The 24,765-nt window shown below is 44.1% G+C and overlaps 1 protein-coding gene across 2 annotated transcripts in view; it reads right to left on the bottom strand.

Moving 5' to 3' along the window:
* Positions 1-24,765, bottom strand: part of NCK2 (NCK adaptor protein 2) — a 141,427-nt gene that overhangs the window by 57,788 nt on the left and 58,874 nt on the right. For both annotated transcript variants that reach the window (XM_063078143.1, XM_063078144.1), the window contains exon 2: positions 11,657-11,831. The gene's annotated coding sequence lies outside the window, so the exon portion shown is untranslated. The remainder of the gene's footprint in view (positions 1-11,656; positions 11,832-24,765) is intronic.

Below are 24,765 nucleotides of genomic sequence, written 5' to 3'. Positions count from 1 at the left end.
TGTACAGGGTCCAAGAAGAACCTGAACACACAGACTTTGCTGAGTCTCCCCCAAAGGATGTTAGTGTTAGATCACACTCTGTTTATCCAATCACATTTCTACATGCTTGTCCATGCTTCAGTCATGCCTACATAACAAAGTTCCCTTAAAAACCCAAGAGCACAGGGTTGGGGGAGCTTCTGGATAGCTGAACACATGGAGGTTCCTGGAGGGTGGTGCCTGGGGAGGGCATGGAAGTTCAGTGAGCTGTGCTTAGAGATTTCCTTCCAAAGAGTACAGTATGGAAAGGGATTAGGGGAGTAACTTTACAGTGGAGAAACCTGATGAATACTGACTCAGCCAGATGACCCAGGTCAACACCAACTGTGATGAGCCACACCAGCAGGATGCACTCTTGAACTGACACGAGAGGAGGCACTCTACCGCTCTGCGGTCTTCCTCCCCAAAACCCATAAGGCCATCTGATCACAAGAAAAATGCCTGACAATTCCCAATAGAGGGACCTTGTACAAAATACCAGACTCCTCAAAACTGTTCCGGTCATCAAAAACAAGGAAAGTCGGACAAACTGTCACAGCCAAGAGGAGCCTAAGCAGACACGATGAGTAAATATAATACAGTATCCAGGATGGGATCGTGGCAGAAAAAGAACATTAGGTAAAAATTTTAAAAACTCAAAGTATGGACTTTCGTTAACAATAATGTACCAATATCAGTTCACTAATTGTGACCAGTGTACCACAGCAATGTAAGATGCCAAAATCAGGGGAACCTAGACGCTAGGTATGAGCGAACTCTCTGTGCTATCTTCGCAATACTTCTGTACATCCGAAACTGCTCTAAAATAACCCCTGCGGGTGAGAGGCAAAGGGACAGGTGGAGAACACTGTAGTTTTCGTGGTATTGATAACATTCCAGTTTTAAAGGTGGGAGGTGGGGTTGCAGGTATTTGTTTTATTATTATGCCCAGTAAGTATATAAATGACACTTTAGCATTTTGTTTATCAAATATCAAAAACAGAATTTTACAAAGAGACCGTGGAGGCCAAGCATTAGGCAGGAGCTTTAAGAGTTAGTATTTCACAGCGAGCACTAGCTGAACCTTGCTGAGACACCAGTCAGTGTGGCCAAGCCCCTGTGCAGGGCACTCCACTGCCACCTGACTGCCACTCAGGGCTGGGGATCTAAAATGAGGCATCAGCTCATTTGGGTTCTGGTAAGAACAATACCTATTTTTGGAAAGATATAAATCTCAGAGAAACACAGTGTGTAAACGCATACCCAGAGCTATGGTTTCTATTAAAAGATGACATTTCAGGCAGTGACCACTATCTTGACGTAGTTGCAGCTAAAAAGATGAGTGAGTGAGGACCTTGCCCTGCACAGAGCACATTCTAATTTCCTATGTGCTCACACGCAGCTCTTATTTTATCCCCACAGCAGCTGGGAAGACCTTTCTACCTGTTTTCAGCCTTGAGAAAGAATGAAAGCTCACTCTTTCACTTAAGAGTCAAAACTAAGTCATTACCTATCACATGCTTAAATACTGCACATCACATTTTTTTGAGGGTGTGTGTGTGTGTGTGTCTGTGTGTGTGTGTGTGTGTGTGTGTGTGTGTGTGTGTGTGTGTGTGTGTGTGTGTGTGTGTGGTTATGGGGCTTTAACTGCAGCATTCTTACGGTCAGAGCATATTGTTTGTATTTTATTTTCATTTGATAACATTAGTTACAGGTTAAGTTATCATGGATTATAGCTGTATATGAAAACAAAAAAAGTATGGTTAGGCTCCAAGTAGGGAATAGGGAAATTGCTAATAAGGAAAACATATCCTTGTACAACGACCTTGAAATGAGCCTAGTTCTCCTCTGCTGCCGTTCTATTTCCATCTTCCTTTTATGATTTACTCATCAAAGGTAAACTTGGAAATTTCTTAGATCCCAAACTACAGGCTATTGTAAAAAGAAGAAATGAATTATTTTATAAAAGTTTTTTTCTTCTTAAAAAACATTTAAATTTTTAATTGTGGAATAAGTATAGATTCATAGGAAATTCCAAAAATAGTACACAATGGTCCCAGGTATCCTTCAACCTGCTTCTCCCGGTGGTTACATCTCATGCAACTACACTACTATATCAAAACCAGGAAACTGACATTAGCATAGTGTATGGTTCTGTCATTGCATCACATGTAAATTCATGTAACCACCACCACAATCGAGATACAGAACTATTTCATCACCACAGAGATCGCCCTCATGCTAACCCTCTAGAGTCACATCCACCTCCCTTCCTGACAACCACCCCCAACCCCTGGTAAACCCTGATCTGTTCTCCATCTCTATAATTTTGTCATTTGAAACTGTTATATAAATGGAATTATACAATATGTGACCTTTGGAGATTGATTTTTTGTTACTGTTTTAAAGCAGAAATAAGAAATTTTATTGAAAGGATAGAGAACACACTCTATGATTTTGATTCTCTAAAATTTGCTGTGGTTGTTTTTTGGCTTAAGATACTAACATGGCAAATGTTCTGTGGGTGCTTGAAAAGAACATGTATTCTGCTGCTGTTGGGTAGCATGTTATAAATGTCAATTCATCCTGTTAATTGCTGGTGGTGTTGAATTCTATATGGTTGCTTACTTTCTGTGTAGCTGTTCTATCAAATGTTGAGAGAGGGGTATGGAGATTTCCAAGTATAACTGTGGATTTGTCTGTTTCTCTTTGTATTTCTATCAGTTGTTGCTTTGCTTACTTCACAGCTCTGTTGTCTGGTGCATGCATACGTAGGAATCCTACATATTCTTGGTGAGCTGACGCTTCTCTGTCCCCAGTAATTGTCTCTAGAGTGTCCTTTATCTAATATTAATATAATCATCCCTGCTTTCTTCTGATTAATGTTTACATGGTACATCTTTTTCCTTCCTTTTATTTTCAACATATATATGTGTGTATACATACATACATGTATGCATATATAAAATGTCTCTGAAGTGTGTCAGGAAAAGACAGGGGAGAGAGATAAGCTCCTCAGAGGAAAGGACATTTACTAGGCTAGTACTTAGTGTTGAGAAGAAGAGGGTACTGTGGGGATAAGTCAGGAATGGCCCAAACCCAGGGGACCTAGGACTGTACAAAGAAGTTCAGAGCCCTTTACCATGTAATCCATTTGGAATCTGGCTCTAATTTGGGAAACATAAATTTCTGGCTTATTAGTTGGATTTTTACAGAAAAAAAAAAAAAGGATGATAAAGTATTCTATATATTAGCCTCTTTAAGTTTTCCATTCCTGAGATAATCAAAATGACACAAACATATCATCCACACTGCAAGAAAAATACTTGATGGGACAAAACTGGGCCTCACAGGGTTAGCCTTCTAAGGGACACAGACCATCCTAGTATCCTGCTCTAGAGTTACAAAGAACAGAAAGCAATCATTTTGGTTAATCAGAAGTTCCACTGAGATCTCTCAGAGCCAGGTCTCTAATCCTGATCACCAGAGCACTATGCAGTCAGGGTCTCCAACACTGAGAACTAGAGGGTCTGGTTATATAACAGAGCACATTACAAACATTTTTGGGGGGATATAAATGTAACTAACAGAGAAGAGGACTGTGTATATATTGCCTTCTGTAAAGTTATAAATAACTCTGTGCTCTGCTGTTGAACCAGATAATGGCCCCACTGGGCGAAAATAAGGCCTCTGTAGAAAATCCCTAAAAAAAGAAAAATGATCATTTCCCTTTCACACAAGATAATGTGAACTCTGCTACATCATTTCTCTGCTGACTCTTTTCCAGGAACCCACAATCCTCCAAGTCAGAATTTCCAAGGTAGAAAATGCAAGGCATGGGGAGAAAGTATTAGCACTTTCATTTCTGGTATGTTTTAAAACACCACATGCTGCTTCCTGACTCTCCATTACAATTTGTTCAACTTCTATGCATAAGATATGTCTCCCTTGAGTCTCCTAGCTCACTATAAGGAGCAAAGAGCAGAATTGCCAATAAACACTAATCAGTCATTGGATGGATTTTTAAAAATCTAATGAATTATCTAAACTGTGAATATATGAAAACTCTCTAATGGAGGCCCTCAGAGTAAAAGGTCCCTTTAAGGAAGATCGTGTAACAATATCGACATCTAGGCCCCATCTGCCCACTCCAGGTTGGTATGGGGAGGACCCTGAACATCCCAGGTGACCCCAGTGTACAGCCGGCAGACACTGACCTACCAAGTTCCCAAAACTGGAGAGAGAGAGGGGAGAGGAGAGAGGCAGAGGGTATGGCACGTCTATCTCCACTCTGTCCCAAGCACCTAATCAAGAACCCACTTATCTCCCTCCACGCCTGGCCCCACTCAGCCAATAAGCTGGGGAAATCCCTGGTCCCCCTTCCTGGAACTGAGACTCAGGTGGAAGCTGAGCACCTAATTTCACTCCAGTTGAAGGGAGGTGGAGAGGTACCACTGGTGTTCCACACACTCTGAACATTTTTTTCCCCAAAATTGTTTGACGTACAGCAGCCAGGTGTGCAGTACAAAGCTGCCCATGCAGTACTGTTCCGAGAACTCTAGGATCACAGACCTATCATCATCTAACCTATCCCTCCATGTCACTGCCACACAAGCTAGGCCAGGAGGTTAACACACAGCTATAAAAGTACAACATCCCTCTACACACACACACACACACACACACACACACACACACACACACACACACACACACACACACACACACACACACACACACACACACACACACATTCTTCCAGAGGCCTCTCTGTTCCAAGCATAAGCTGAAGAGGCTTCATATCTAATCACTGTGTAAAAATGACCAACATTTTATGAAACTGTCTTAAAAACAAGCTCTCAGGTTATAAGGCGTAGTCATTTGAAGATGGGCTGCATTTAGCTTCTCCCTCCATCAGACCCGGGCTGCAGTCAGGGAGGACCTTCCTGTCTCTGGCTGCTGGAATTGACAGCTTTCCCCGGCACTTCTGAGCTTGGTCTCTGTGAGCACAACAACAAAACCCACACAAAACCTCTGGGTCACAAGTGGCACAGCCCTTGATCCTCTAAATAACACAAGTCTGACTTGAGGGGTGTCAGGTCTGCTGTGTTTCCCACTTACTCCCCATGACTGCTGTGGGGAGGGGTGAGCAGAAAGCAGTATCCTATGGAAACGTGACATTTACGGACGGGGTACTCTGCTATGCAGAGAACAATTACAAACAAAACCCCAAATGGAATGTTGGTAGCTATTTAGAAAAAACTACTAAAAATGCCAACTCCAGAGCCCTTCTCCCCTCCCTATTCCCACCATGTGCCTGGAGGGGACAAACTGCCTGGGATGTCACCTCTGTGGCCCCTCTGGCTTAGGGCTGCTCCTGACCAAGGCTTGTGCACATGGTGGCCTGGGCAGGCCTCCTGATAGGAAGGTCACAGAGCAAGGGCTCTGGTCAGGAAATAGTCACAGTGGACTCAAAACTAGGATCATCCTTACTTCTTGCAGACAGCAGTCCAGCTCAAATCTCACCAATTAACTCATCAATGTTGCTGCCAGTCAGGCATGACTCTCCAAAAGGCTGAGAAGAAACATTTGCTTCACAGGGAGATGCGAGGTCAGCCTCAGTGTCCCCACCTGCAGGAGCACAGTTACCTCCAGCCCTGACAAGCATGAAGGGATTCACCTCCACGCAACACTTGTGTTTTGTTAGTACACTGCTCATTAACACAGTCCTCTAAATCATTCCCCTTAAACTGTGATCTCTTATGGTCTGATTTATTCACAATATTTTAAAAATCATTTTAATATCCGGGAGCCAATACTTCACTGTTTCCAAAGAAAACAGTTCAAATGTCACAATAAAAGTCAATAGGAAAATGGATTCCGATAGGCAGAAATCTACAACTCCAGATGCTTGTGTTCTGTCCACTAAGGCACACCAGGGGCACACAAAAGTGGAGGCATGAGGCACCCGGAACCACCAGATATTACCATGAGTGACACTTCTGCAGTTTCCCACCTATGCCCTCGGGGTCAGCACACGCTGGGGGAATCACATAAAGTGCTCTCATACTGGCAGAGCTAGGGACTCTCAATCACCTCTTCAAGGTCTAGCTTGCCATAAAAGCCTGAACCCTCTGCCCCTCGACACACACACAGCAGGAGCATACTTTTTGTTTCTCTGGAGGAAGGAAGTCAAGAAAAAACTCTCCACTTTCCCCAATTTCAGAACCTCAACTGCAGCAATGCTTTCACTGAAAGCTCGGTGTGGCCTGTTTCTCTAGCACTGTCCTCTCACGTCCACAACATCTACACTCCCAGCGCAGGGGTCCTAAAGTAAGACAAAGAGTGCCACTAGGCCAGGGCATTCACAATCCGCAGGCTGAGCCACGGGTCGCCGTCCCACGCCGTGCCGTACTTTGCAAGTAAAGTCACCTCTCTGGACTCATTTTCTTCTTCTGTAAAAGGGGGCAGGTGGGAGAGGAGGAAGGGAATATCCAGGAATATCCAGGTTTTGAAGAGAATTCATGAAAATTCCTCTCTAAACTCTAAGGTATAATTCAGAGGATAGTTGACAAATGACCGGAATGTTATACAAGTTGAGTATTCCTAATCTGAAAATCCAAAATGCTCCAAAATCTGGAACTTTGTGAGCACTGATGTGATACTCAAATGAAATGCTCATTGGGGCATTTCAAATTTCAGATTTTTGGATTAGGGATGCTGAACTTGTAATTATAATGCAGATATTAAAAAAAAAAATCAGAAATCCGAAACACTTCTAGTCCCAAGCATTTCGAATACGGGATATGCAAACTGTATATTCAGTTTCTACAATCCGTCATAGGGAAAAGAAGATGGAGGCAGGGTTTCTCTTTTTTGTTTTTAATGTATTTCTCTAGCCCCTAGGAAGCCACACTGCGGGGGAACATTAGCTAAGATAGAAAAGAAAAATGCTTGGCTTAACCTTGATCATTACCTCAACAATGAGAAAATGATTATTTCACTGACCAGGCATAGAAATGTTAGGGTGCAATTTTATGAAGCTTCGCTCTCTGCAGGGTGCTGTGGGAAGTGCAAGGGACCACAGAGACTGTCGACACAGGAAGAGGCTATTAAATACAGGGTCCTCTTGCTCAGAAGATAGCTTCCCTTTCAGCAGGTCTGACTGTAAGTTGGGAATCCCCAGCAGAGGCGGCTCTGAGCCTCACCAGGAACAGCACGAGCCGAGGTGGAAGGCCTGCATCCTCACTGCCGCTCAGCTCTGGAACTGCTAAGCTGACACCGGGAACTTCATGAGAAGCCCAGGCCCTCCAGGGTATTCAGGTCTTGGCTACTACCCCAGCTCTCCCAAAGCCTTCCTTCAGGCCCCCTCCTTAAGTTTCCACAAGGGACTCTCTTCCCAAACGTACTTAGTTGCTAGAGATTTTTCTAGGGGGAAAAAAAATAACCAGATGAAATTCATGGAACAGTAAGAAAGAAGGGCTTTGGGTCAGGAAGATGTGAGCTCCCAGCCTGCTCTGCCATCAATGATCACTGGGCTTTGGCCAAGTTACTTAATCTCTCACAGCACTGCTTCAAGGCAAGCACTCAGAGAGTAGTCTTCACCATCTCATTACCATGGCATGTCAGAGCCACAGCATGGAGCAGAAAGAACACGGGCTTCTGAGCAGCAGGCCTTGGTCAAGATGCTGTTGTGCACACTCAAGTCTGTGACCTTGGACAATTCCCTTTGCCCTTGCCAAGGCTCCGTGTCTACATCTATCAAATGGGAGTAATCACATTGGCATCTGAGGCCAGAGAGAATATGAGAGGCAGCAAGCCCTGTGCCAGGCACCTACCAAGTGCCCCGTGGATTACAGCTGCTCCCACAGATGGCACCACAGGACAGTCGTGGCAGAACCAACACTGCAATAACTTTTTTAGCAACTGTCAATACTTACTGGGCAATTATTTAACCAATTATCACATATCTATACACTATAAAAACTGTAGCATCACAGGCTGTGGCCATCTCTTGAAACTCGGTGCCTGTGAGGAAGAAGCAATTGCCTGAACAGCCAAGGTCTGTCCCCCAGGTCCCCCTAGGATCCTGGTGCATGGTGAGTGGCAGTAGGGGCCAGGATGGTCACTTCAGTTTTGGCAGAAACTCAAGTTTCTTCCAAGTATTGGCGGACCTGCAGCCCCACACCTGCAACAGCAGCTACGGCCTAAGAACTTAACTGAGCAATGGGTCTCGTGTGGGTGCGTAGAAAAAAAAAATTGAAAGATAATACAAATCTTTCCATGAACTTTTTGAAGTGCCCTTGTATGTAAAAAGTCTTTCTAAATAATCCCTGTGGGGGCAAAGTCAGCTACCAGCAGTCTCCAAAATACCAAAAGCTAGGAGAGAGTAAAAGGATCAAATTCACGACAATTTTCCTCTGTACACAAAACTCTGGGGAAAACTGTTCTAATATAAATTGAGGCTATTATGAAGAAAGTAGTAAAACTTTCCCATATGAAAAGAAACATTACTGGATAGCATTTTTATGAAAGTAAGGGGACAGACAAGCTTAACCTTTCATTTTCTGCTCACTGCTCAGCTGAACAGAGCATGGGGTCACTGCGACACTTACGCCCTGGACGCTCACACCAGCACTGACGCGACCTGTGAGGTCCAGTCTCCTTTCCTTTACTTAGCCCTTGAGTCCCTCACCTACGCCGCTGTCTCTCCTCCCCCATAACACCAACATCCTCCTCCCCGTTAGGACACGTTTCTCCTGAAAAATCCACAATTAGCTTTTCAAAAGATAAAAAATCTTCAGCACAACATAAAAAGCCCTCACATCCTCCATTCCCTGTAAGCAGTAGCCAGTCTCCAGCAACAGTCAGGTAGTCAATTTTCAAGTACATACAGGAGGAATTAAGTGCAGATGATGCCTGTGTAAAAGTGACAATTCTGGTGTGAAAGTGGGGGGTTTGCCACCATTCTCTCCCCACGGTCTCCACTCCCCAAAGTTGTCATGATCAGAGCTGGGGAGGGTCCCAAGACTTTGCTCCTTAACTTCAATGGGCAGACAAGAATGCGGGGCTGGAAGTCCCCACCCGTTACATCTGCCTCGGTCTTTCCAGTAACCAGCCCCCATTCAGAAGCCACCTAGGGGCTGCCAGCCATAAGAGAACTCATTAGCATACAAAAAGACACTCTTACCACTTTGGTGAGTCTAAGGTTTTTAAGGAGTCCAAAGACCAAATATATATTTCACCGTATCCCAGTATTCTGCCTGGCCAGCACCACTTTCCTTTCTATACGACATGCCAAATGGTGCGGCTGACCAAGCTATCACTTGTCCTGTGGGCATTTCGACGACCATCGACCAAACAGCATACAGCTGGGTCCCCAACCCATTACTGCTTAAATGACTTGGTGTCTCTACGACCCATTATCCAGCTAGTGCACCCTGCCTGGCCTGTGCCAAGGGAATGCACTATCTCTCTGTGCAAGTCATTCTTTAAAACTCTTCCAAACATAACATCCTCTGACTTTTCCAGACTCTTCTCCAAAGGGTCAGTCCGCCCCTGCCTCAGGCACCAAGGGCTGGCTATAGGAACCTCTACTATAGTAGTTACCACAGTCCCAGAGCCTCCAGGGGTCAGCCCCATACCACAAGGGCACAGGGAAGGGTGTCTAGAATATATTTTATCCATTTTTGTAGCTGCTAAAATAGTCACTGCAAGAAAAATAGCCTAGAATACAACTGGTGCTCACAATACATATTTATTACATGATTTTCCCAATGAACATTTTCCTAAAACACAAAAGAAATTTTAATAAGTAAACTAGGGTTTTTGTACGGATCTCATGAATTTATGATATAAAAGAAATTCTTTAAAATTATACGGGTAGAGACATTTTTGTAAGTATGTTTTCATGATAGTCTGCGTGTGGTTCTCCATACTGTCTTGTCTGCAAAATACATGCCTCCTGGGCGCTTACACAGAATATGCTGCTGCAAGTGAGTGCGTCACTTACCCTGCCTGATATTAGCAACCTCAAGTCTGCTAAAGTCGCTGAAGATCAAGAACTTTCTGAAGTAGTGCAGATTCTGCTACTGATGAATTATTAATGGATTCTGAGGATCTGTAATTTCTAGCTTAAATTCCTTTGAAATCTGACAGAAGGATTGACATGTGACCACATTTACAAATGACTAAGTCTTAAAGGTTCTACTTGAATGACTATCAAAAAAAGCTGACTGACCTCGAGTTTGAAAAAAAGTTTTCTTATATAACAGAAATCCCCTAGGGTTGGGATGCCAACACCACCATGGTGTTTGTCTTGCATAAGGTATGGAATAGAGACCTGGGAATGCCCTATGAATGTATGCGGGGATCTGAAGCTGGGACAGCCAACCCCACCCTGGGGTGGGCAGGGTCAAGACAACAAAGCCCAGCAAGAGGGAGGAGGCAGAGGAGGAAGGTGTAGAAGCAGGCTACAGAACTGCATGCCAAGAACCTTGCTCTGGAAACCACAATGAACACACGCCACCTTAAATAAATGGGACAATGTGTCTCTTTCTCCAAAAGAAATCACAAAAGATAAAAAGGCGAAAATGCCAAGACACTTAATCCTACCCTCATGGAATATTACATATTAATTTTATTCCATTCTGAATGCCACACATCTAACAGGGCACAACTGAAATTAAGAAGGTTCTGAAAGATTAAAAATTGGTCGAGGAGAAAGAACACATTCACAAAGGTTTTGGTGGTAGTTTTAGACCAAGTAAGAGGAAATTTTAATTTATATTAATGTGGAAAATTTATAGATGTCATTATACCAAGAGATTCCATAGTCCAAAATTATAGATTCAAATATACTTTAAAACAATTTGCAAAATAACTAAAGCAAAATAAGATTTTTATGGAAGGCATGTTGGGGGTTATCCTTGCAGTTAGTTCTGAGACGCTGCTCTGGTAATAAAACTGTGCCTTCTCATAAAGCACTTCTTACAGCCCAGCCAGAGATGGAACACCAGACTAACCATACCACGAAACAGTACTCATATGTCAAATGTCCCAAATTATCTAAGGCTGAGAAATGTTTTTGCTACAAAGTGACATGTTTTTGGCCAGTATCTGTTAATGACAGGACCCCAGGGATCCACATGCTGTATAATACAGTTATGATTCTATTGTAACACAAATGAGATCCCTCACAGAAACCCTCAGAATCCTTATCTGTTTGCTTCGTCTTTGATGTAGACGTATTTTCTTAGCCTCTGAGCTGGAATCAAATCTTTACTAGAAAGCAGTTATTCATCTTTGAACTCCCTGTCCCAACACAGTACACAGGAGGCCCCAGCTCAGAACGTATCTGAGATCCACGTGCTGAGCAGATGAGCGGAGGTGCTCTACCAGCTCACAGGTGGCAGGTCCACTTCCTGTCTGCAGACTCAAAACCATCACAGGAATGCAGGAACAGCGATAATCAAATTTTCCATCCAGGTCCCTTGAAAGCGTAAATCTAACCTGGTTCAACAAACCAGGGCTGCATGCATTGCATTTCACTAGATTAGAACCTACTGAGCAAATTCAGCATTTGAAGCAAAAGGAGCAGCTTATCCCTCCTGTTTTAAGCAGAGCCCTACAGACTCACCTTTGGCACACAGTTACAAGAGGCAACTGGCGAAATGCAGAACTCTTCAAAAAGATGAATTTTTCAGCTGATTATACCTCTGATGTTATAAAGCTGCAAGAATTTTCCAAATTCTCAAATCTCAGCAGGGAATTATGATCTGGGATGTCAACTGCATAAAAGGAACACATGAAATCTAAAAAGAAATAGAAACAAGCATATATTAGGTCAGCTTGCTTAATTTTAAGTCATCACTTTAAAAAATATATTTTTTATTAATTTTCCTAAAACCAGTGTTTTAAATATACCCCAGAAAACAGCTGCTTTGTATCAAAAGACCTCTACAAAAACACAAACGCTTTCCACCTTCCATTCCTCGGGTGGGCTCTGACACAGAGGTCAGGGAGGGTCAACCACACACTTTGTGAATAGCGAGGGAGGGAAGGGTGGGGACAGCCCGTAATAATAGAGGGACCTACGTTCCTAAGTCCCTTCCAGCCCTCCTCCTTCCAGCGTTCCCCACCCACCCCCTTCAAAACCTGCCAAAATTAATAGGGAGGTTTCCAAGCAGAAAAGAGACAAGTCTGGGAGCCTAATCAGGGAGAAGGGCTGCAGAGAGCTAGGATATGACGTAGAGACCCAGTCCCCTCTTGGGGACTGCACTAGCTGTTTATTTAGAGTGGCCACCAACTGGGCCCATAGCCTTGGGCTGAAAACATCTCCGCGGGAAATTTGAGAATAACACTCCAAAACTATGAAGAAGCTGAAAGGAAAGAAGCCTGACGGAGGGGACCTGTAGCCCTTCCTGGTAGGGGAGCGATGCGGCTGCATTATGTGCACTGACATTGGCTAATATTTTCAGTCCTCGACTAACATTTTCGAGACGGTCCTGAAGCAGTCTATGGACTTGCAAGCGAGTTCAATGACATTTTTAATTACATTCAAACCCAGAGGGGACCAATCTTGACAGTTCACTCAGAGAAGATCTATTAATTCATCCCTAGCATGATTATGGCCCCAAATGTTAAATATCCCACAGAAAAATCGAATTCTATTTTAGCAAAATAGGAAAAGATAATTCAAAGAGGGCTATCATAAAAATGTTACAAAGCAAGCTCATAAATTTTGATTTAAAAATTAATTCCTCTTTATGCATTCTCTAGCATTATTTTAAGGCCTGAATAATTTTAGAAAGTATGTGATTGAACGTAAGAAAAAACTGATGACCGAACACAATGGGAATACTAGATTAGAGCAAGATGCTAACTGTATTCTAGGAAGATTAAACCCTTCTCTCTGCTAAGTGTCTGCAGTAACATGACAAGTCCTCGCGAAATGAAAGTATTGGCATCTGGACTCAGGTCTTGACCAAGGCTTCTCATTTTTCGTGATGACTGTGGTGACCTCACTCTGCCGCTTACTGAAGAAAGCCACCTCCACACGGCAATGTCCTCGGTAGCCACGTCCCTGAGAACCACCTCCATATTAGTATTTTCAGGGGCTATTCTAAACATAAATGGTACTTTTAAAATTCTCATTGAAAAGAAAACTTGCCTGGAGTCGCTTCCTAGAACAATGCTAGGGAGCCTGTGTGCGGCTGCTTGGGTTGTCCAAATACAGGCCTTCCTCTGTGTGTACTGTGCACTCTCCAGTGACACTATTCAATCCTTCCAATAACCTTCCAGAATAGATATTAATACCCAAATGGACACAGGAATCAACTTTCCCAGGGATGTTAACGGGTTTTAGAGTTATAAACTCACTCGGGCCTTCACAACTCCAAGCCCAGCAGGCTTCGCATGCCCCTGGTCCCTTCTGAGCACAAGTGTCACACCAACAGCAAACCAATTGCCCGATCAGCTTCTCTGCCAGCCAGCCCCAAGCAAAAGAACAATGAATTGGGTTCTGAACCTGAGTTCTCTGATACTCAGTGTAGTGGACAAGTCAGAGCATGGTGCCTCCAAGCTCAATCCACAAAGGAAACACCAGACCCAGCAGAGCAGGGCCTGAACTAATGCAACAGCTCCCGGGAAAGTGAGACTGTTTAAAATCCATTTAAAGGTTCCAGTGGCCATCTTGGAGGAAGTGTGAAAAATGGTTGCAGTGTGTTCCTTGAGAAAAGCATTTCACCGGCAAATATCAGTGCACTAAGTATACACTTTGAGTAGAAATAAACGCAGTGATCAAAATTTCTCAATTTATGCGGTTAAAGGAAGTCTGCCCACTGCCTATGTTTACTGTGATATTACTAGCTTATTCAAGATCTGTTAAGGAAGAACATTTCAAATCAGGTCCTAATTACAACCGTGATCTAAATCCATCAGGAAAGCATACACTTTTGTGCAAACACAGTGTCAGCCTGCTATACAAACATCATCGGGTACAAGGTCGGGGGGGGGCTGCAGAAGACCCTCACCAAAGAAGTCATCCAAGGATTTTCTATGCAGCTGGCCGAGGGCATATGGGAACGTATGAGAGGAGCGTATGCTTTTCTTTAAAAATACTTCTCCACTAGCACCGTGAACATCTCCCTTTAGAAACAAAAGAGGAGGAGGGAGGGTGGAAAGCAATTAACACAGATACCATACATATCTCTTTCTTCACTCTAATTGGGACCAAATTTTACCACTGCAAAATCCAAGGGATTATCTGAATTCTCTGTAACGCCAAGATGTTCTTTTTCTCAACTAAAGCTACAGCCAGGTGCTTTCCACAGTCTTCTTGGAGGTGTTCAGCTATGCACCTTCTTCAGCAGCAGGACCACACACTGGGCTAGCATGGTCTGCAAGCCCTGGTAGAACTACCTGTCCCAGGTGCAGGGCTGGGCATCCAGACGCCCCTATGCAAGCAGCCCTGGCCTGCTCTAAACTCCCAGAGCCTGCCACAGGGCCAGCCACAGTTTCTTCTGGAGTGGTCCTGGGCTGTTTCTCTGGGACCTCAGAGTCTGACATGGATGTCCAGGGCTGACGTCCATGATGAATGTACTTTACTTCAGTAGAGCCATTCGGGGTAAGTATGTGTCGTGTTCCGATGACAGCCTAAGGCTGTATGCCTTGTAGGCACATATTGCTGGACACCATGACTCTACCTGCTTTAGGGCTGGCCTGTCTGTCCAAACGCCTGAAGTCTCCAAAGGGCTAAAGTCACCTTTCAGAAAGCTCAGGGGATCCTGCCTCTCCTCCTGCCCGACTGACAGAAACAGAGTAACAGGCATGGTAGGGAACACATGCTGGGCTCAGTGAGACACACACAGGGTTTTGTCTCCACTTCAGCCTCACCAGCCTTCACAGCAAGCTGGGACCAAACCACCACATGTCCTCTGGCAGAAGCAGAACACACACTTGTCTGATTTTAAAGCTAGTGTGTTCTTTCTCCTGGCAAAGATCACCATGAAAGCACTGGAACCCTGACACTCAGCAAACAGCATCTGTTGCCGCCACGTGCCTGGAGTATCTTGCCACGCCGGGGGGCTGGCTTCGACTCTCAGACTCAGGCGGGGGTACAAGAACGCGCACACAAGCTTCATTTCCAAAGGTGCTGCTTCTCGTAGACATCAGGGCAGCAAAAGAAAGACTCATTGAATAACATCACGTGACTGGGTTAAATGACGGGCACACCCTAAAAACTCAGGTGTGTATCATAACTGAATCCTACACACATAAAACACACCAAGAGAACTGCCCCAGACCCCTAGCCTGTACACGAACTAATGGCAATCATCTTTTTTCTTTTATTCAAAAAGAAAAAAAAAAAAAAAGCGTATGATTAGAACAGGCCTCTGACCTCTCAAATGCCTTGTCATGTCCTTTCTCCTCCCTCCCTGGCGTGACACCTCTCCCTGGCAATGGCCTGCAGGTGGGTCCTCAGCTCAGAATGGATCTGGAGGCATCGGTGCCTGCCCAGAGCAGCACGGGGCAGGGATGTCTGGGTGACGTCTGGCAAAACAGCTATATTTCATTACCATTGAACTATGTTGAAGAAAACCTTACTCAAGTGGGAAAACACTGGTTTTAGACACTGAACAAAGCTACAAAGGTCTCCTGGAGTGATGTGAGGCCTGACAGTGAGCAGCTTCCCCATGCTTATCAATGTGAGGCTCTGGGGTTCCAAAAAGGTGGCCTCTGCTGTCTCCATCAGCCCACGCACGGTGGTTCCCAGGCAGAGCTCAGAGGACTGAAGCCCACAAGCAGTTTCAACATTTCAAAAGAACCCAGTAAGGTTAGGATTTTTACTCAAGATAAAGCTGTGTTAACCAAGGAAAGTATCAAGTTTTTCTGCACTGGGCTGGAATTGTATAAATTCCAAATAGTAATGCTGTTATCAGGTTGGTTAGAAGTTGATTAATGAAAATGGAAGAAAGAACAGTGCCAATTCCTAACTCTCTAAAAACAGCCACAGAGTGGCTGAGGCAGGCGTCTGGGGAGGAAAGTCAGATTTTAAGCTCAGACTGCTTACATTACAGAATAATGACTTCTGTCTTCAAATATCCCAGGGCTGAGAAAAGAACAAAACTGCAAGCAGTGGGTCAAGCATGTATAACAAGCAGCAGAATACGGACCAGAAAGAACGTCAGCGAGGCCAAGGTCCAGGACCACAGGCCACAGGCCCAGCTGGGCCACCAGCCCCTCCATCCCTCACGCTCAGCGAGCTCGAGGCGGCCCCCAACTCCAGTTCCGCGGCTTCGAGAACGTGGGAACAGGCCTCAGAATTAGCAAAAATTGGTCATGTGGTGCCAAAACTTTATCAAGCCTTCTCTAAAACAGCACACATCATAATGGGAACCTTTACATAAACTAACGTTTACAGTCTGCTGCCTAAAAATCCTAACCTACGAGTACTGGAATTTGACTAGTAACACTACTTCCAGTAGTTTACAAAGATTATTGTTTACGTATTTAATGCTAGCCTCTTAAATACATTACTCCTTTCTCCAAGAAGTCTGTTAAGGCATTTCTCTGAGATCTCTCCACTAGTCCAAACCAAGGCTTTTGTCATGAGCATAAGAACATTTCTGTGCTGTAACCAGACAATCTAGTTATTTACAGCCTTTTTTAACAGGTCCACCTGCATTCTTTACTGCTCCTTATCATGACAGGACTTAGTCATTGTGCAGGTGGTTACAACACCAGTAAGGCGCACGCTAGCCACTAAAATGCACTGCTGGGTAAAAACTGTGCAAACCCCTTTTTTGGAGGAAGGGAGGGAGGGAAAGAAAAACATTAAATTTTTATCAAATTTAGGCATTCTAGATGATGTAAAAGGTTTCTTCTAACTACGAACACATGTCAAGCACTATTTTGATTATTTTTCTGAACTGATGTTCCTTACCTTTGGGGATAAAGGATTGATAAAATGAGGGAAACTAAGAAAGGCCAACATCAAGAGTGGGGTGGGGAGACAGGAGCAAATCCTGCTTCTCTCTCGCCCTCGCACACACACACACGTGCACACACAGAGGGAGTTTTGTTTTTGTTTTTTAACAGCATCTTGAAAAGTGGGCTCAAGGGCCAGACACAAGCTATTAATAGCAGTCACGACTAAGAAATTTAGGGAGTACAACAGGAAGTGAGAAGTGTTAATTTACTTTGAACTTTATTAATTTCTATAAAATCTGAACTTTTTACTGTTTTACTTTGGTAATTAAGGACAGCTATTAGACAAAACTCCATGTGCTTTTACCATTTCCATCACAGCACCACCTTCTCAGCCAAGGCCCAGAGTGAACATGGGGGCGTGGGGCTGTGCTCTTTCTCGCCCCTCTCATCCCCCACCGGCCAGCACTAAGCAAATCCTCCACACTGGCCGCTCCTCTCAGTCCCTTGTCCTACCGTCACGTTAGAGCTCCACCACTAGAACTGCAGCCTGCCCCTCTGTCTGCAAAGCCCTCTCCACCGCCCCTGTGGGAACCCCCTTTAAGCAGTGCTCAGTGAGTGGGTGAAATCTGACTCTCTCTCAAGTTCTTCAAAAGCCCCCTCCTCTGGGAAGATTTTCAGATGGCTCCAGAGTCAGTAAACACTTTTTCTTCTGGGTTTCCTTAGCACCCTGTAGCATTTATCACACCACAAAGTTCTGTATATCCCATCTGCTACGGGCTAAGTCGTACCCCCACCCCTCGATTTATATGTTGAAGTCCCAAACCCCAGTACTTCAGAATGCGACTGTATTTGGACATAAGGTCTTTAAAGAAGTGATTAATTAAAATGAAGCACTAAGGGTGGGAACCTAATCTAATAGGACTGGTATCCTTAAAAGAAGGGAGATACCAGGAGCGTGTGCACAGAGAAAAAACCGCATGAGGACACAGCAAGAAGGCAGCTGTCTGCAAGCCACGGAGAGGCCCCAGAAGAAGGCAACCCTGTCGATACCTCGATCTTGGACTTCCAGCCTCCAGGACTGTGAGAGAATAAACGTCCGTTGTGTAAGCCACCCAATCTGTGGTACTTTGTTAGGGCAGCCTGGGTCTTTCAGGAGACTGTCCACCATGAATTCTCACAACACACACAACAGGAACTTGAAAAACATTTTGTGAGCAAAGGCAAGAATGAGTGACTGGAGGGACCCAGTGTTAAAACCACCACATGACCCCAACTGCACCTCTCCGCTCCCTCTTCCTGTGCACCAGAGACGCACAGATTCTCCAGTTTTCAACATCTACTCATTCTTTAAAACCCCGTTCAACCTTGCTGCCTCTGGGAACACACTCCTGATTTTCCTCCCCTGTTCAAGAGCAGCATCCATCACTGTGTAACATAATCATGGCATTCTCCATCTTAATGGCAATGTTTAACTGTACGCAAAAGTACAGAGAATATATATCACATCCCCATGTATTGCCACCCAGTGTCACCATTTACAGACATACAGCCAACCCCCACAGCCCTCACCAGAAGACTTTAAAGCAAATCACATTCAGTGCATATCACCAATAGATAAGTACAACTCACATCTAAAATAATTGTTAATTCCTTAATATACACCTCATATCAATTCAGTGTCCCAATTTTCCCGACTATCTCATAAATGTCTCTCTATAGCTGATTTATTTGAATCAGGATCCAAGTCATGTCCACAAATTACAATTTCTTGTACATCTTCTAAGTCACTTTAAGTCTATTTTACTCAAGGACGAGGTGTAGAAGGCAACATGTGATATGTTTTGCAGAACATCCAGCATTCTGTGCATTGTGGAGTCCGTCCCACAGGTGTTTTCCACATGCTCTCCCATCCCCGGGTTTCCAGTAAACCGGCAGTTAGCCCTAGATGGGATGAGACACTAACTTTCTCAAGAGCAGGGACCCAGCCCGGGTCCCGTGCTTGGCACTGAGAGCCACCCAATTTAGCAGGGATTTAGTAAATGAAGCAAGAAATGAGAGGTGCTTGTGTATCCGCATGTCCAGGCCTCCTGCTTAGCACTTTCCAAGGCTCCCATTTTTACGTGGGATTATCTGCGGGGTCACAGGCATGGTGCTTCGCCTCCGCTTCTGGAGACCTTCCAGAAGTAAGGAAAAGCCTCTCTCTACTTTTCCAACTGAGAAAAGGTATATAAAATTTAAGGCAAGAAGTTACAAAATCATCTTAAGCATCGAATGAAGTCACGTTCTTCTGTTGATTAAGAAAATGGTTTTAAAAAATAACCATCTCTGGGGGCAGATGAGCCTAAGCCGGGGCTTGAGAACTACTTGGTGCAGCTCCAGCAACTCCGGGCAAGCTGGTGTCACCAAGGGACATTCCCACGCTTCCCTCAGAAGGTGGCATTTTATGCCCCCAACGCTCCTATTGAGAAACACACCACCATTTTCTGCTTCAGTCAAATTATACACAGAGACTAGTTGTATGCCACTAAACAATTTTCCCTAAGTATTCTCTATGAAAGAAAAGCTGAACTTTTTTTCTACAAAGAACACTTGTGTTGTCTTGGGTTTTCCCATAGTCTAGAGTTATCAAACCAGAAACCTCAAAACCTTCACTTCCCCTGCCCTCCAAGAGCAGCACTGGGTGTTATTTTAGAGCCACACAGAAATTCTAGAGAGAACAACACGGAGCCTGCCAAGCCTGTCACCTGCACGCGTGCCCCACGGGGCAGAAACATCCAGGTGGCGCTGTTTGGGTCTGGGCTGGCTTCTGATCAACTCAGGACTGAGCTGCTGTGGCCAAGCCAGTGGGCAACGAGGGCTGATGCAGGTTTTAAGATTCCAGGCCTTCAGAGAGTTACTCACAATCTACCTTTGTTCCAGATTACAAGGCTGGTCTCTGAAGAAATCAGAACAGGGCTTTCAACATGAGGTTGGGGATACGATTTTTACAGCAGTTAAACAAAGGTGTGGGTTAAAAAAGACTGAGACTACCTCACGACCTCTGGCATCTGCCAAGTCCCCAGGAGTGTAGAAAACACGCTAACTCTGGAGGGAAAGGTTGAGAAAGGTTTTGAGGGAAGGGTGTTTTTTGCTTTTTTTTTAGTTTTATGAATTACTGGTAGCGGAGAAGCCTTTGACAAAATGGATTTGCTTCTAGGAAACTGTAAAGGAAAAAAACCAAAAAGCCCACTGTATATTATCCTCTTCCACCTCTGAAAAGTACTGAATAAATCTGATGTGTTTCCCCATTCTTGAGGAGGGGTGACGCTCACTTAGATATAGTATCCCATAAATGTATTCTACAAAATATCATGAAATGTGCAATGAAAAGGAAAAATGAAATTTGCCATTAAGAAAAAAATCCACTAAGGATGTAGATAACCTAAGTGTCCACTGATGGATGAACGGATAAAGAAAATGTGGTGTATGTGCACATATATGTATACACACACACACACACACACACACACACAGAGTACGTGATGGAATACTACTCAGCCCTAAAAAAGAAGGAAATCCTGTCACATGCAACAACAGGGATGAACCTAGAGGATACTGTGCTAAGTGAAATAAGCCAAACACAGAAAGAAAAATACACATGTTCCTCAACTTATGATCAAGTTACGTTCCAATAAACCCTTTGTAAGTTGAAAATATAAGTCAAAAATGCATTTAATACACCTAATCTACCGAACATCATAGTTTAGCCTAGCCCACCTTAAACGTGCTCAAAACACTTTCAGTATTCAATAAATTACATAAGATATTTTACACTTTTTTATAAAATATGCTTTGTGTTAATGACTTGGCCCGTATTGCTAGCCTCAGAGAAGATCAAAATTCAAAATTGGAAGTACACTTTCTACTGAATGTGTATTATTTTCACACCATCTTAAAGTCAAAAAATCTTAACTCAAACCATCCTAAGTAGTTCTGTGACTGTCTGTACTGTAGGATCTCACTTTTATATGGAATCTAAAGAAATCTAACTCATAGAAACAGAGAAAGTAGAAAGGTGGTTGCCAGGGGTGGGAGGAAAACACGGGAATTTTGGTCAACAAAAACAAAATTTCAGTTATAAGATGATTAAGTTCTGGAGATCTAATTAAAAATTCATTTAAAAAATAAGTGAAATTTTTAAAAGCTAATAGGTATAAAAATTTAACTTATAGAGAACAAATATGATTATTCCAATTGAATAGAAATTTTCATATCAGTTTTAAAGTATATTTAGTTATTTTTAAATATTCCTAAAATAATCAAAGTATGTTCACCCAAATGTTCTCCAAATGCTAGATCCTTTCGCGACTCTGCACCTTTGTGTCTATTTCTTCTCCCTGCTGGGAAGATCTTTGCCCCTCAGCTTCCCGATGCAATTGTCTAGCAAAATCTAACTAAACTCAAATGTGCTCTTTTCTGGGAGACTGACCTCCACTCCCATAGAAATCACTATTCTATAACATCGTGAACTCTCATATACATGACTATCCAGACAGGAAGAGCCTTGGAAAGGGACCTCGGCTTTTTCCTGTGCTGGTAACCATATGGGGAAACACAAGGCAGATTCTGGATAAAGTGACTCTTATCACACATTTATCATTCAATAAACTTTCACTTCCTTAATTACATCTGTAAGATCTACTGTAATTGCCAATACTCTGCAGCAGTCAATGCCATATTAGGCCCAGATTCCTCTTGTCCCAACTTCCAATCCAAGAGACCCAAATCCCTTACATAACTGTGCCCATGAGTATCAACATGGAGCCTTAAATATAGATAATAATGTAACTCTGCTGTAACCAAATGATGGCTGCGCTTACAGACCGTATTTCTTAATTTCAGGGTGATAAATTCACTTTTCTTGATTATTTAGTTTATTAAATAAATTAGCAATGAGCCAATGAGAGAGACTGAATCAAAGAGTACTTCTAAGTTCTAAAGCTCAAAAACACATATATAACTTCCTATGGCAGCTGCCCAATTAATGCCAACCATAAAGCCATTCAAACACTGTGTCTGGGCTGAAATCCAATTAAGTCATTTCTATGTGAATATCCCCAAAGAGCCTCCTGCTGAGCTCCAAGTGGAAATAATTGTAAATGCCAGATTAGCTGTGTAAGCACTTCCAAAGCTGAAACCAGGCAACAGCATGAAAATCTACATGCCTAGCCTTTTAACTGGGCACAAAGAAAGGAAAGACATTTCAGGGGCCATCTGGCAGAAAGTCAGACCCACTTGCTTGTCAAGCCAGGTCTTCCCAGATAGTCCTCATCCAGTGTAAGTGTCAAAGAAAAGCGATGGTCCATTCGTTTACACACATTTTGAAAATATCGACTTCGACTCCACAATGTTAAGTTTGTGCATCAAGAGAACAGGCTCAAGACGATATTTCTCGCTTACTCTGAATTCACAGTTTTGCTCAACTAACCCCTTAGAGAATACAGTACATCCTTAAAATCAGTAAATCCTAAAATTCATCACTGCCTCTCTCTATAATTTATCCCATAAAGACGTGCAAGCAAAGCCAAAACCTCACTGGGAGGCAGAGGGACAGGACAGACTCAGCTGTTGTGTTAAACTACTACTTCACCTTGCAATCATGACTCAGATTTATAACTCACAATACAGGGTATCCTCACATTTGGTACAATAGCCAAATCCATATGTGTTCATCCATGCATTCCAGAAATGGAAAGGATCCTGGTCTATGCATTCCAAACAGATCCTACCTGAGACTTTTTGAATTAGGATGTCTGCTCTTATGAATCATAAGAATTAGGATGTCTGCTCTTATGAATCATAAGAATTAGTATGTCTGCTCTTATGAGCAATCCTACGTGGCTACAATGCTCAGCCCTGGTTAAAACCACTACTGTTGAGAAAAGAAGAGACAATAAGGAAGTGCCAATTCAAGAAAGCTTTATTCTCCAAACCCTCACAATAGGAGACTACTCCAGATAATGAAGTTGGCAATGCCTCTGCACATCATGCAGAGGACACAAGGACTTTGTTCCTAACTGTATGCAAATCCCGGTACTCCACCTTTCTATCTGTGTGATTTTCAGGCTGCTACTTAACCTCAGATAGTAGGTTTCCTAGGAGATAATATCGGTCACCTTGTTGGTAGAATTAAATGAAAGTCACAGTTACTCAATGAAAATGTATTGCACATCTGCTATGTACAAACGCTGTGCATAAATATACATAAATAAGGCACAGCACAGATGCTGCCCTTCTTAAGGAACTCAGCCTAGTGAGGGCCCATAGTCAAGTACAAGGACACACAGCAGTACTTCTGTATTTTATTTGCTCCAAGAAAATGTACCTATAAAAAAACACCAGCTGAACATTCCTAGTTAACTTCTAAACAGGTACACTATCCAAAACATCTGCCTTAGGGGCTTCTGGTCAAGATGGCAGAATAGATGGTCCCCAGCGTCACTCTCTCCCATAAGTCAACAAATTTACAGCTATTAAAAGCAACAACAGCCAAGCTGGAGCCATTAGAGCTCAGGGGAAGAGGAGAAGAGACCTATGGAGTACATGAAGGCAGGAGAAGCCACGATGAGAGAAAGAACGGACCGCTCTGACCATTTCAAGCCCCTGCTGCTTCAAGGCTGGAGCTGGTGAGCACATGGAGCAAGAGATGGCAAAAGCCACAGCTGTGCCCTTCATATGAAGTTGCTTGGAGGCAGCAGGGGAGAAGAGAGCCTTGGTGGCCCCCAGGCCAGCAAGACCACTAACAGGGTTCCCATGAACCCACATAGGAGGAGCCAAAGACAACTGAAAAGAGGAGCCACTCAGAGGCTCGTGAGTCATTGCAAGGGACAGTCACATGGCCCACTCCATGGGAAGTTTTTGGAATGCAGGCAGTGCGGGAGACAAGCCCATCAAGGGAACACTGCCCCCTAATTGCACAGACCCACTCAGTGGAGACTGGTCAGGAATACAGAACTGCAGGGGGTGCAGTTTGCTGAAGTCTCAGGCTCAGACCAGAGTTTCCACACAACCCAGCTGTACTGGACCTCACAAGACCCAGAAGTACATACAAGGTCAACCATCAAAACCTGAGCTGCACAAAAAGCCTTCCCCAGGGAAACAGCAGCAAAGCAGCAATTTAGCTCAACTACAGGGCTTTAGTGCTGGTTCCCACAGGAAGAACCCCCATTTTAGAAGTAAGCAAAGGACAACAAATTAGTTCCAGTGCAGAGTTTAAGTGGTGGGAACAGCAAATAATCCAACACAGAACTGAAAGAAAAAACAAAATACCCACAGACCAGAGACAAAGTTTGATATCAACTAGTAAAGGTCTCACATCACCAAAGAACACCTACAAAACTTAGAAGGATCGGAAATTCCCTGGGCTACCAAGCCAGGGAGGGGGCAGGGCCTGGGGCCTCAGCCACACCCCCGCCCAACACCCGCAACCAGCCCAGTGATGATCTCCGAGCTGCTGCAGGAAACACCCCAGACTCTCTTGAGCTGGGGCAGTGGGGGCCAAGGGCCTCGACCATGCCCCAATGACACCCACAAGCAGCCCAGCGACAAGACCACCAAGCCACCATAGGAAGCGCCCCAGGCTCTCCCAAGTCAGGGTGGTGGGTGGCGAGGGCATCAGTCACACTCCCCTGACATCAGCACCCAGCCCAGCAATGACCAAGCCACCTCTGGAAGCCCCCTTGTCTCCCCTGCAGGAATGAGGGGGGTGGCATGGGCACCAACCCTGCCCCTCCTCCTTCCTCCTCCTCCCACCTATTTCCTCCCCACTTTCCCTCC

The sequence above is a fragment of the Cynocephalus volans genome, chromosome 14 (assembly GCF_027409185.1).
Source record: "Cynocephalus volans isolate mCynVol1 chromosome 14, mCynVol1.pri, whole genome shotgun sequence".
NCBI lineage: Eukaryota > Metazoa > Chordata > Mammalia > Dermoptera > Cynocephalidae > Cynocephalus > Cynocephalus volans.
Note: the sequence above shows the minus strand (reverse complement) of the source record. Positions and strands in the feature narration are given on the sequence as shown.